General features: G+C 37.9%; 1 protein-coding gene across 2 annotated transcripts in view; it reads right to left on the minus strand.

Annotated features, from left to right (window-relative positions):
* LOC115211994 (tyrosine-protein phosphatase 99A) overlaps window positions 1–13199 on the minus strand; it is a 303146-nt gene that overhangs the window by 166381 nt on the left and 123566 nt on the right. The window lies entirely within an intron of this gene.

The following is a 13199-nucleotide window of genomic DNA, read 5'->3' on the forward strand; positions in this document are numbered from 1 at the left end:
ATTTGATTTGATTTGATTTTGATGTTGATGTACTTGACACAATAGGTCTCCTCAAGCATGGCATGTCACCCTACAATCCAAGGTACTTTTGGGTGGGCTGGTTATGCGATGCTGGTGTGTACTTACAGCTGTGAACTCACTTTATTTGCTGTCTCAGTCACAGCATACCTCCAGAGGTCTCAGTCTTTTGTCATTGCCTCTGTGGGACCCAACATTCGAAGGTCATGCTTCACCACCTCATCCCATGTCTTCCTGGGTCTCCCTCTACCCAAGATTCCTTCCACTGTTTGGGAGTGGCACTTTTTCAAACAGCTCTCCTAGTCCATTGACACTGGCTTACGCTTATTCTCTGATCCCAAAATACTTCATTAATATTCCTCACACTTTCCATTGCGTTGTTGCCTTTATCGAACTCATAAAGCAAAATATACCAAAAATACTTCTTTGTCACTTCTATTATAGCTTTGAAAAACTAACTTAAAATTGAACTGCACTCTTCAAAACTTGCACTAAGAATAAGGATACGGTAAAATTACTATCTGCTTTTATAGCAAGTTGATGCAGATAGTCTATCCTGTCCCCATCCGACTTTGAGTTCATGCAATTGAAAAAAAACTGCATTATTTATAGAATGACCCAATATGTATATATAAATATATATTCTTTTATTTGTTTCAGTCATTTGACTGCAGCCATGCTGGAGCACTGCCTTTAGTTGAGCAAGTTGACCCAGGACTTATTCTTGGTAAGCCTAGTACTTATTCTATTGGTCTCTCTTGCCGAACCGCTAAGTTACGGGGATGTAAACACACCAGCATCAGTTGTCAAGTGATGTTGGGGGGGACAAACACAGACACACAAACATATACATACATACAAGTCTTTGGTGTAGCAATTGTACGCGGCTGAAGAAGGTTTTTGATCTACCTATTATATCTATTATATCAACTATGCATTGATGTAACAATAAGTTGTTCTATAAACCCGAAACATATGTACCGCAAAATCCTTTGCGTCCTGTTTTTCATTTATTTCATTTGATACATATACATACATATATATATATATATATACGATAGGTTTCTTTCAGTTTCTATCTACCAAATCCACTCACAAGGCTTTGCTCGGCTTGAGGCTATAGTAGAAGACACTTGCCCAAGCTGCCACACAGTGCAATTGAACCCGGAACCATGTGGTTGGTAAGCAAGCTACTTACTACACAGCCACTCCTGCACCTATATATGTATATATGTACATACATACACACACACAACACATATGTGTGTGAATGCAATTGCGAAATTATTTCTTTCTATATGGGTGTGTTAGATTTATGGAAAGTTAGTTATAATGAAGTGAACACTTACAATATAAAACAGACAGGCTGGCAAGAACCAAGCAGAAATATGATGAACCCGATGGGAAATGATGCAAGTGGGTGTATTATACATGCGTGTGTGTGTGTGTGTGTGGATGTGACAATGGAGTTATTATTTAGAATTGAAAATAACACCCCAAGACAAAAAAAAAAGCGAAACACATGTAAACATGAATAAGTAGAAAAATGTAGCAAGTGGGAAGGGAGGCTTCAGATATGTGCATGTGTGTGTGTGTGTAAGAGAAGGAAGGGTAGCTCGACAAAATTTATAAGCTTGAAATGCTGTACAGACTGTAAAATGATGTACAAAAGAAGTAGACTTAGTTGGGAAATTAACCAGAAATGTTTTTATGTGCATGTGAATGTAGCATCAGAAGAGCCATACTTTGTCAATGCGATTATGCTTTGTGAATCTTTAAGTTGAAAATAAAATAAATATAAAATATTGTAATCATAAAGCGCAGGACCAAATTTTGGAGGAGGAGCATAGATTTCTTTCATACATGTGCATATGTTTTCAATGAATTTAGAAGAGTGTATATGGGCTTCTGTATATAGTCATTCAACTCATGCCAACATAGAAAACAGATATATGATAATAATAGTTGTGGTGATGACAAAGAAGTGTATATATTACACTACAAACAGTAAGCTTAACCCTAACAATTATAATCTCTGTTATAATATTGGTTTCAAATTTTGGCACAAGACCAGCAATTTGGGAGGAGGAAGTAATTCGATTAGATAGACCCCAGTACTCAACTAGAACTCATTTTATCAAACCTAAAAAAACAAAAGGTGAAGTCGACCTCAGTGGAATTTGAACTCAGAACAAAGTCAAGAGAAATGCAACTAAGCATTTTGCCTGGATGATAGCAATTCCGCCAGCTCACTGCCTTAATCTCTGTTAGAATATTGGCCAATATCAATGTTGGCTCGTTGGTTGGTTGATTGACTGCTAGCCATGCTTCACATGATGTAGAAAGAGTGGGGAGAAAGTAGAGATACAGAAAGAGTCAACACAAGAAATGCAAAATGAGTGCAGATATTAGGTTTGGTGGCAGGCAATGAGTAAACAAATTCTCAGCACTACAAAGAAACACATGCACACAAACACACAGAGTAAGATAGGAAGAATCATAGACAAGAGGTGGAAAGTGTGTGTATACATGGAAGAGAGAGAGAGAGAGAAAGTGAGAGAACATGTGGGTGTATGAACTTCCAAAATTTTTAAAAATCAGTTTGGAGAGTAATTTTTCTTACATTTTTTGAATATTGTTTTATTTAATTCTAAAGTAATAAACATTTTTTTCTTTTGAAAAGTAGTATTCATTGCATCAATTTTATTTAAGTATCAAGAAATATGATGAAAGTTGAACTACATTGTATGTATGCCATATTTCCTGATATTACTCATGGTAGCTGAAGTTGTACTACCAAAGTTATCCATCACATGATGGGTAATACTTTAGTTCTCCTAATAATAGTCACGACAGTTAGCTTGCAAACATGAAACAAATATGCACACACACCCACCAAGCGAATGAGTGAGTGAAAAAGAGAGAGTGCATGCATGTGTATGTAGCTGTGTGGTAAGAAGTTTGCTTCCTAACCACATGGTTCTGGGTTCAGTCTCACTGTTTAGTACCTCAGGCAAGTGACTTCTATTACTGGCCCAGGCGAATCAACACTTTGTGAATGAACTTGAGAAGTGGAAGCTGAAACATGCTGTGTTTGTGAGTTGGTGTGTACACACACATTTATTTGTGTGTAAGTGTTTGTCCCCCAACACCACTTGACAGCCAATTATATATATAATCGCATGTGTACCGTTGGAGATTTTTTTCCTCTGTCTTCCCTTCTCTGGATCTTTCGTTCTCCTATGTTTCTGACGAAGAGCTCGGTTCGAAACGTTAAACCTTCCTTCTTCCCTGAGCATCCAATAATACTATATTTGTTCCATGTCCTCGCATTGTTGTGTTTTCTCTTTGTGTTTTCATGTTTGGATTAACTATATATATCTTTATATATAAAAGTAAGGTTGTGTGTCTGTCTCCTACGATTTAGATTCCTAACTACTCCCACATTTTGCGGTGCAGTTTAACCAAAACCGGGTATCTTATAGTCGTGATTCATATCGAGCCCTTTTGGGTATTAGCGCGCGTCTACGATGAGTCTACGATTTAAAAAAAAATTTACCATCATTTTTTCCATTTTAATGCATTTTTTCGCTATTATATAAGGGAAGTAACTCTCTAAAAATGTCTACGATGAGTCAACGATGTTTAAAAAAATTTACCATAATTTTTTTCCATTTTTAATGCATTTTTTTGGCTATTTTTTGGCTATAATTCTCTAAAAATGCTTTATAGTTATTTCCCTTACAAACCCGAGCAACGCCGGGCGATACTGCTAGTATATATATATATATATATATATATATATATATACACACACACCCATACACACAGTTTCATGCATTAGCTGCACAAAACTCTCAGTCCTTGAGTCACTCTATTCCTTCAGCTAAATATATATATGTGTGTGTGTGTGTGTGTGGAGGCGCAATGAGCCAGTGGTTAGGGCAGCGGACTTGCGGTTGTAGGATCATGGTTTTGATTCCCAGACGGGGCGTTGTGAATGTTTATTGAACGAAAACACCCATAGCTCCACGAGGATCTGGCAAGGAGTGGTGGCGATCCCTGCAGTACTCTTTCGCCACAACTTTCTCTCACTCTTTCTTCTGTTGGCATCATTTGAAGGCTAAAACAATGCAAAGCGCATTGTGACCAGCGATATGTAGCAACATCTGATAGCCTAGTCGATCACGTGATATATATATCATCATCATCATCATCATCATTTAACGTCCGCTTTCCATGCTAGCATGGGTTGGACGGTTCAACTGGGGTCTGGGGAGCCCATATATATATATATATATATATACACTCACACACATGTATACACATATATATAGGGCGTGATGTGTAAATTGTTGCCATTTTATATTTTTTATTTTGCACATGTGCATTGTCTGATTCTGTTATCTGCACAATATAGTAGTTTCAGTTGGGCACCATCTGTGAGAAAAACAGCACCATAATGCAATTCACTCTACCAGAAATTTGGAAATGACATGCTGTAGTACTTAGTATTCATACCGGAAGCTCCAATATGAGTATTTCAGAGTGTTTGGGTGTCAATCTGAGAACATGTACTGAGAGTGATAAAACTCTAACATCCAGTCAACATCGTGGTGTTTCGAGCAATCACTTGTAATGGCGATATTATGTCTCTATTCATCTTCCCACATGGCCTCACAATCAACATGGAGGCCTACATCAAGTGCCTTGAGGAAGTAGAGTTGCTGCTGGAAGACCCTGTGTCTGACAACAGGACTCTGCACTATGCCACAGAAGCAGGAGAACCCAGTCATAGCTGTCAGACAATTTCTGCGACCACATCACCCCTTAAATCTGGCCACCTAACTCCCCACACTGCAACCCCCTTGATTATTATGTGCGGGGCACAGTTGAGTGAGAGACCAACAAAACTCCTTATAACACTAAAGATGAACTGAAGGCAAGGATTATGGCAGCATTCACCAAAGAGACCATCCAGAAGAGTTGCAGGAAATTCCAAAGTCATCTAGAGGCTGTGGTTGATGCGAATGGTGATTTTATTGAACAAATTTACTCTTTAGTATTTCAAGATATTTTTTTATGTAATTTTGGTAAATATATCTGTTCAAATGAGATGTCAGTGTTATTTTCATTATTGTGTAATTTAGACAACAGTTTATTCACCCTGTGTATATATATATATATATATATATATATATATATATATATAAAATGCTATTTCTATATTTGCCATCAACCAATATGGAGTAATTTATACCATGTAAAATATATATCACATACACTCATGATGTAAAAATTCCAAGTAACAGACAACTCTAAAGAAGAACTAAAACATTAATTTCAGCTTAGATTAATAGGGCAAAAATGTGAAGAACAAATTCACCAATTATGAAGTCTGTGTTTTCATTGCAGCCATGCAGAAGTATATATAACAGAAACATTTATAAAGCTTTTGTAGCTTTCATCTTTCATTATTTTCCCCTGAAGTGTGGCGGTGTGGATGGTGTAAAATTAGGAAAATAGAATTTATATTTGATTTGAAAATAACAAGTAGAAATATTAAATTCACTGTGTACATGTATTAGTACGTATGTGTATGTATATATATATATATATATATATGAGAAAGTATGTGTATTCATTAAATGAGTGTGCATGTGTCTATATGTTTGTGTATTGAAAGAACCTACAATGAATACACTGCTAATCACCCTTTCCCAACACTTACCCAGCCAATCACATGCACATTATGATAAGGAAGGAAGGATACATAAGCATAGAATAGAATCGTTTTTGTCTCCTACAAACATACTAGAATACAGAATTTACATGTTAACTGCAATGACATTTTAGCAGTTTTCAATTAAAACAAAAACCAGTGTAAATAAAGATTTAAACAAACAAACAAAAAAAAAGTCCTCAAAACAACCTTTAATAAACAGACAGGAAAGTGTAAATAAGAGATGAAGTAGAGAATCATTGCACAGTAGATCAAATGATGTATGGGGGGTAATATGGGGCCAGTGTTTATTAATCCACTGCAGAATCCTGAGCCACTACTAGCTAGACTAATTCTTCACCGAAACATACACTCTGAGTCAATAGTAATAGTGTTACAACTACCCAACAAAGCTTCCTTCAACCTCCTCCTCCTTCTCACAACATCTCTCTTTAATATTGTATTTGAATATCTTGAGTCTATATGACTCTCTCTCTCTCTCTCTCTGTACACACACATTCATCTATATATGTGTGAGTGTGTGTGAAAGTGTATTGATTGATTGACTAGTTGGTTGATTGATCCATCCATTCTATCTTTCCAGATAGGTGCAAGAGTAAATGGTTGGTTGGTTGGATGGATTACAGCTAATAGAACAGACAGTTGAAGAAGACAGGAAAAAAAAAATTTAAAAAAGGTAGGTAGCATGGTGGGTAGGTGTTACGTAGGTAGATAGGCAGCACTTTGGAAGCAGAATGTATTAGAGGCATAGAAAATGGTGTATATTTAAAGGGAGAGGAGTAGAGAGAGAGGGGAGGAGGTGGAGCTGCAAAGAATGGGGAGAAGGAGAGAGAGAAAAAGAAAAGGATGGCGAGAAAAAGATGTGGTGGAAAATTATGGTTTAGCTAGTTATATTGATTTGTTTCAGTGGGGGTAAAGAGCAGCCATGTAGATAGATGTATACAACAGCAGTAAATATGAAGGATTGGGAAGACGTAAGAGAGCAGACGCCATGTTTAAGTAGATATCAAACAGAAACAAGAGAAAACAAAACAAAACAAAACAAAACTACCAGATACAATGTCAAGTACACACACAAGAAAATCAAGTACTGATTCCATTCTAATTTGCAAAAGGCATCAGCACTTTTGAGTATTATATAGATTATTGTAACAGAAAAAAAAAAGAGAGGAAGAAGGAAAGAATTCAGAAAAATTCTTGTTTATTTGCTTCCAGAAAGAAGCATGATGATGATGATAATAATAGCTATGGTTTTTGATTTGGCACAAGGCCAGCAGAAGAGGATCAGTCAATTACATCGTCTCTTGTACTTTTAGTGGAACTTTATTTCAGCACCATGGTAACTGAATGGTACTTCGAACACAGAATATAAAGAATGTAGCATTTTCCCCACTGTTCTAATGAGTCTGCTAGTAAAATGCCTGAATAATGATCATTATGTTTTCTATTATAGACTGAAATGGGGAAGGGGGTCGATTACATCATCTCCAGTGTTGAACTGGTACATATTTTATCAACCTCCAAAGGATGTAAGGCAAAGCTGACCATGGCAGAATGTGAAGCTGAAATAAATGCTGCTTAGCATTTTGTCCAGCATGCTAACAATTCTGCTAATTTGCAGCCAAAATAATAATGATGATGATTTCATTTATTTGCCACAAGTACGAAAAATGAGGGGGACAATACAAAGACAGATATAAAGTGTGGGTGTTTACATATTATGAAATGATAAAAAAAAAATGAAAGAAAGTATAAATGGTATACACTGAAAAAGGGATATATGCATAGCGTACAAAGGGTTTTAAAAAAAAAGTGGTGGGGGAAGATCATAGAGATGTGGCCCTCCTGATACAAGAAGGCCCCTAGGGATAATTAAGGAACCCCACTGTCCGAGATTTCCCTGAAACCCCAGGAGTAAGTGCTCTTTCCAATTCCTTCTCTCCAACTCACAGAGAGGTACTATCCACTCTTGCCATTTTAGCAACTTTCACTCAGCTTTCAATAAACTCACTCGAGGACAGTGTTTCCCTCTCCACTCTCAATTTCCTTTTCAAGTGAAACTTGAAGAAGTCAATGAGAGCTCTACCAAAGAGGAGCGTATCCGTCCTCATGCCTTTCAGCCTTGTCACAGTCACCAAGAAAAGGAAAACTGCCTTGTCTGCTTGATTGAAAGAGGGCAGCAGTGCAATCATCACAGACTTTGCCAACAGACAGATCTGTCCCATACCTGACAACAGCTGTTCAACATAACCCCACAAGTCAGCAATGTCTGGACATTGAACAAGGGCATACAGAATGGTTTCGTCACTGTGCACACCTGTGAAAAGCCCGTCTGACAGCACATCTATGCCTGTAGAGTTTATCTCAAATGGGTAGCACCCCCACCTAGCACTGCCAGGCCAAGGGCATCTGGAAATTATTCATGATAGCTCCGAACAGGTAAGTCCTCTGGAACAGACAAGCCAGTTTGTTCTTGTCAGCACCCAGAGTCTCTCCAAGAACACTGTCGCACTTTCCCGCCACTAATTCTCTATAAATTTCTAAAGCAGAACATCGACCAAACCTATTGCTTGACAGGTAGAGGGTTGTGGGCGCCTGACAATATTCTAGGCACCAGGCACCCAGTCTTGGTTTTCTTCTTCACCCAGGACTGCAGCTCCATCAAGGAGATGAGCTGCAGAAAGACGAGTTTCACAAACGAAACCCACACACGTTCACCATCCAGAAATCATTGCAGGTGATATAACCTAAGAGTGTGCCTGTGCATTAGGAGCCACAGCATACCTAATCCGTCACTCAGAGGATGCTGACAACAGACTGACTGCTTGCCTGAATGCGTCCCTTCCACAAGAATTTAAGTAAGAGACACTCCAACCTGGTTAAGCAGTAACCAGGACAAGTCACGATAACCAGGTGGTAAATGATTACGTAAGCATTTGCCACCACTGCTTGACCTTTCAGGGACAGCTTCCTCTCAGCCCATTTTTGGGTAAGACTGGCCACTCTGTTGGCTACCTCATCCCAGTTCCTCGAGTAGTTTAACTGGTCACCATCCATTGGTATCGTCCTACCTTTCCAGAAGCCCAACCACAAACCCACTCATTTTTCAGCATTGATTTTAGCCCCTGCAACCAACTTGTATTCCTTTAAGATGGTGCCAACCATCTCCACTTCAGAGGCATCCAACACCATGATGGTGACATCGTCCATATATGTTGATACTGCCCTTCCTTGTCCCAGTTCAAAAGGGATGCCCCTTATCTGTTCCAACTTCTGAAGCAGTGGTTTGAGTACCAATATGTACAAAAGAGGCAACAGCGGGCAGCTCTGACAGACTGAGCGTACAATGCCAAACAGCTCCATCAGCCTTTTCACTAACACCTTAGCCAAAATCTTAAACTCTGTGATTAGCAGAGTTATGGGCCAAAAATTCTCTAGTACATTGTCGGCATCCTTTCTCAGCAGTGTCACCACACCTCTGCTAACAGCACTAGGAATTCTCCCATTCTGTTGCCAGTTGTAGTAGACATCTGCCAAGAGGTCGCCAAACAAATCTGGCATGAATAAATAGGATTCATAGGACAGACCAACTAAACCAGGTGATCTGCAAATTGTGCAATCACTCATCGCCTCCCAAATTTCAGTAGCTGCTATTGACTTTTCACATAACCTTGCGTCAGCTGCCATGAGCTGCAGTAAGCCATCTAGGTACCTATTTCTTTACTACCCACTAGGGGCTAAACACAGAGGGGACAAACAAGGACAGACAAACGGATTAAGTTGATTACATCGACCCCAATGCGTAACTGGTACTTAATTTATCGACCCCGAAAGGATGAAAGGAAAAGTCGACCGTGGTGGAATTTGAACTCAGAACGTAACGGCAGATGAAATACGGCTACGCATTTCACCCGGTATGTTAACGTTTCTGCCAGCTCGCCGCCTTAAAGTCTGAAGTCCAGTACCATCATTGACCAATTGTCCTCTCCAAACAGCTGTGTGAAGTGCTGCTGAAAAGCCGCACACATCTGCTTGAAGCTGCATAGCACACGCCCATCCCATTTTATGTCATGTCTCCCTCATTCGGACCCAGCTTTAGTTCCTTCCTGTTTGAGCACATGGGCCTTAGCTTTGACAATACAATCTTCATGCTTTATTTTGAAGAAATGGTCAAGGGTCATTCTTGCCGCTAACACATCGGTCACAATGCCCTTTTTAACCTTTGAATTTGCTAATTAGTTCACCCTCTAATCTATTCCTTTCTATTGCTAACTTTGCTAAATGCTATTAATTTTGCTCTAATTGCCCTCTTCAGGGAAGCCCACCACCAGTTGTTGACAATTGCTCCTGTCAACTGCTTCTTAACTAGTTCACTAGTCTGGTCCCTGTAATCTTTGTGTGCCAGAAAGGATGCACTTAACTTCCAGTGACCGGGTCCCTGTCTACAGGTTGGTTTCAAATTTTGCCACAAGGGCAGAAATTTGGTGGGAGGGGATGAGTTGATTACATTGACCCCAGCGTTTAACTGGTACTTATTTTATCGACCTCCGAAAGGATGAAAAGTAAAGTTGACCTTGGCAGAATTTAAGCTCAGAACATAGCAGCAGTCAAAATACCACTGAATATTTTACCCAGTGTGCTAACAATTCTGCCAGCTTGCCACCATAATAATAATAATCCTTTCTACAAAAGTTACATGGCCTGAAATGTGGTAGTAAAAAATAGTCGATTATATTGTCCCTACTATGTGATTGATACTTAATTTTATTGACCCTGAAAAGATGAAAGGCCAAAATTTGAACACAGAACTTCAATGAGGTCAATAATTAAAATTAGGATTTCTAACATAAATTTTTTTCTAGCACAATTTGTGATGCAGGGATTACAGTCAATTAAGGCAACCTATTATTTGACTGGGTTGGTTTAATTGTAAGAGTATTTCTAGCATTGATACAAAACCACTGATTTGAAGGGAGGGAAGGTTGGTGAATTAAATCAACATCAATACTCAACTGAGTCTTAATTTCATTGACCCTGGAAGGATGAAAGGCAAGGCTGACTTCAGTGGGATTTGAACTCAGAGTGCAAAGATCTAAAATAAATGCTACATGGCATTTGTTCAACATAATCAATTCTACCAATACACTGACTTATTATAATCATGACAAATTTATCACCAGAGAGAGTGGGGAGAGAGAGAGAAAGAAAAAGAGATATGAATAAGACAAAGGGGTGTGGTAAGCAATTGCTTTGAAAGATAGCATGGAAGGCAGAGATTAAACAATGATGATAATGACATGTACACACATTTTTCTAATTACTTTGTGGAATGCCTCAACAGGTGCAGTTTCCTGTGTAGGAACTGAGATGAATGGATGATTTTTAGGCCAGATTTTCTAGGCCTTTCCCTAGTTGGGGTAAACTGTGCAATTCTTAGACAGGTTTGCTTTGGTCACTCCATAGTCTCTTAAGAGCAGCTACCAGCATATTCAGACCTTCTCCTGTTACCAGACTGTCCATCTCTGGCAAACTTATAGAGATCTAAAATGTACATTGCAAGAACAATATTTGTGCATTGAAGTTTTGTAGAGGCAATGCATTTCCCAACATTACTATCTTTATTGTAAAAAAAAAAAAGATGGATTCAATGGCAAGAAGACCTAAGACAACTAACTAATACCTCTTCCTAGCTGCAGAAAGTTGCTCGAGATCTAGTTAGTAAGAAATGACCTTTAGTGTTTAGACCAGCCAAAAATTATCCCCCTTTGTTTGAACTGGCCAAATCCGGCCGTATCTGATTCCTCTACGAAATCACTAAAAAAGTAAACAAATCCCATTATTGAATTTTCGTAGCTTTGAGATAATGTGAGAAAGCCTTTCCTGCCTTTATTCAAATAAAAATACTATGAAATTTTTGAGGCTTCTTGGTTTTTTTCAACATTTGAAGAGAAGTTGTATATCTTAGTTTTTAACGATATGGCATTAGCAAGTAGCGATTCTGACTTTGAAGGTTTTACTCTTGATGATGTACAAAATATAAACAAAACCAGTGATTTGTCTTTGGACGAGTCATATTGATGTTTATGAATCTTTGTCGGACAAGAAAGATTTTGATAATGAAAATGATGAAAATGATATTGCAAACATTATGGCAACATGGTTGAAGATTACTACATCAACCACAATTCCTGATTTCACAGAAAAGACTAGTCCACAATACAGTCTACCTCTCAATGCTCAACCACTGGACTAGTTATTTTTACCGAAAAGGATTTTTGAAAATGTCATGGAGGAAAGAAATATGCTCAATGCATAATTCCTATTCATGGGAGACCTGATCTACTATGGCAGCCAACTGATACTGCGGAAATGCAAGCTTTTTTTACAATAAACATCATGTTTGGCATCAAGCAGTTTCCTCAACTGTGGAACTACTGGAATCCTGATATGAAGTATGGTGATCCATATACCTCCAGCATTATGTCTAACTATAGTTACTTGATATATTGTTTATGTAAAAAGCCACAAAGTACCTCTGCCACCAAAGGACGACAACCATTTGAAATTTCAGGTTGACATCACATCTCAGTTATGTGAGGGCTTTTCTTCCAGAAAGTGCAGAACTGGGAGGAAAGCAAAATTAACTGAAGTGGGTGTCAGAGAAAATATTAACCTCCATTAGGTGGAAAAAATGAATGAAGGGAAATAAGTTTGCAGACTGTGTTCACTGCAAAAGGATATCAGGTTGAGACCTCATATATGTGTTCGTTTTACCCTAGTGTAAAGGTTTCATGATAGAAATATGACATAACTATATTTTGTTGTTTGATAGTAATACTGTCATATATTTCTTTCATTTTATTATAAATAATAAGTGAAAGTGACAAATACATTAATTTTCAGTATGCTACACACCTGAATTCACTTTTGCCTCACCTGTTAATGAGTTGTTTTTGTTTTTATTAGATGCATTCTGTTACGTAAATGTATCCATTAAATTGTATAAGAGTACATAGCCAATGGTATATTGACTAGTAAGAGTTTTGTACTTTATTTTCAATGAAAATGTTTGAATGAAACAGAGACAGAATAAAATCTTGTACCAATTATACTTGTATTTTAATTAATTCAAATTAATGTGTCTTATCTTGAACCCACTGACAAAATTTCAAATCTGTATGTAAAATATTAACTAAGTTACAAGCAAATATTGTGGACACCCTTCTTGAACCTGAATAATTCAAAATAACGTGAACAAATTAGCATCACATTTGACAGATTAATCTGAACACTAAAGGGTCAAAAAGCTGGTTTCTACATTCTTTCAGAATATATTCCCCAAAACTTTTCTTCACAGGATTTACAAACAAGGCAACCAAGCAGTAGTTGATAAATACAAGGATGTACCCATTAGGGCAGGCCTGAATACTATATTTGG

Source organism: Octopus sinensis, linkage group LG5 (assembly GCF_006345805.1).
Source record: "Octopus sinensis linkage group LG5, ASM634580v1, whole genome shotgun sequence".
In the NCBI taxonomy this organism is placed as follows: Eukaryota; Metazoa; Mollusca; class Cephalopoda; order Octopoda; family Octopodidae; genus Octopus; species Octopus sinensis.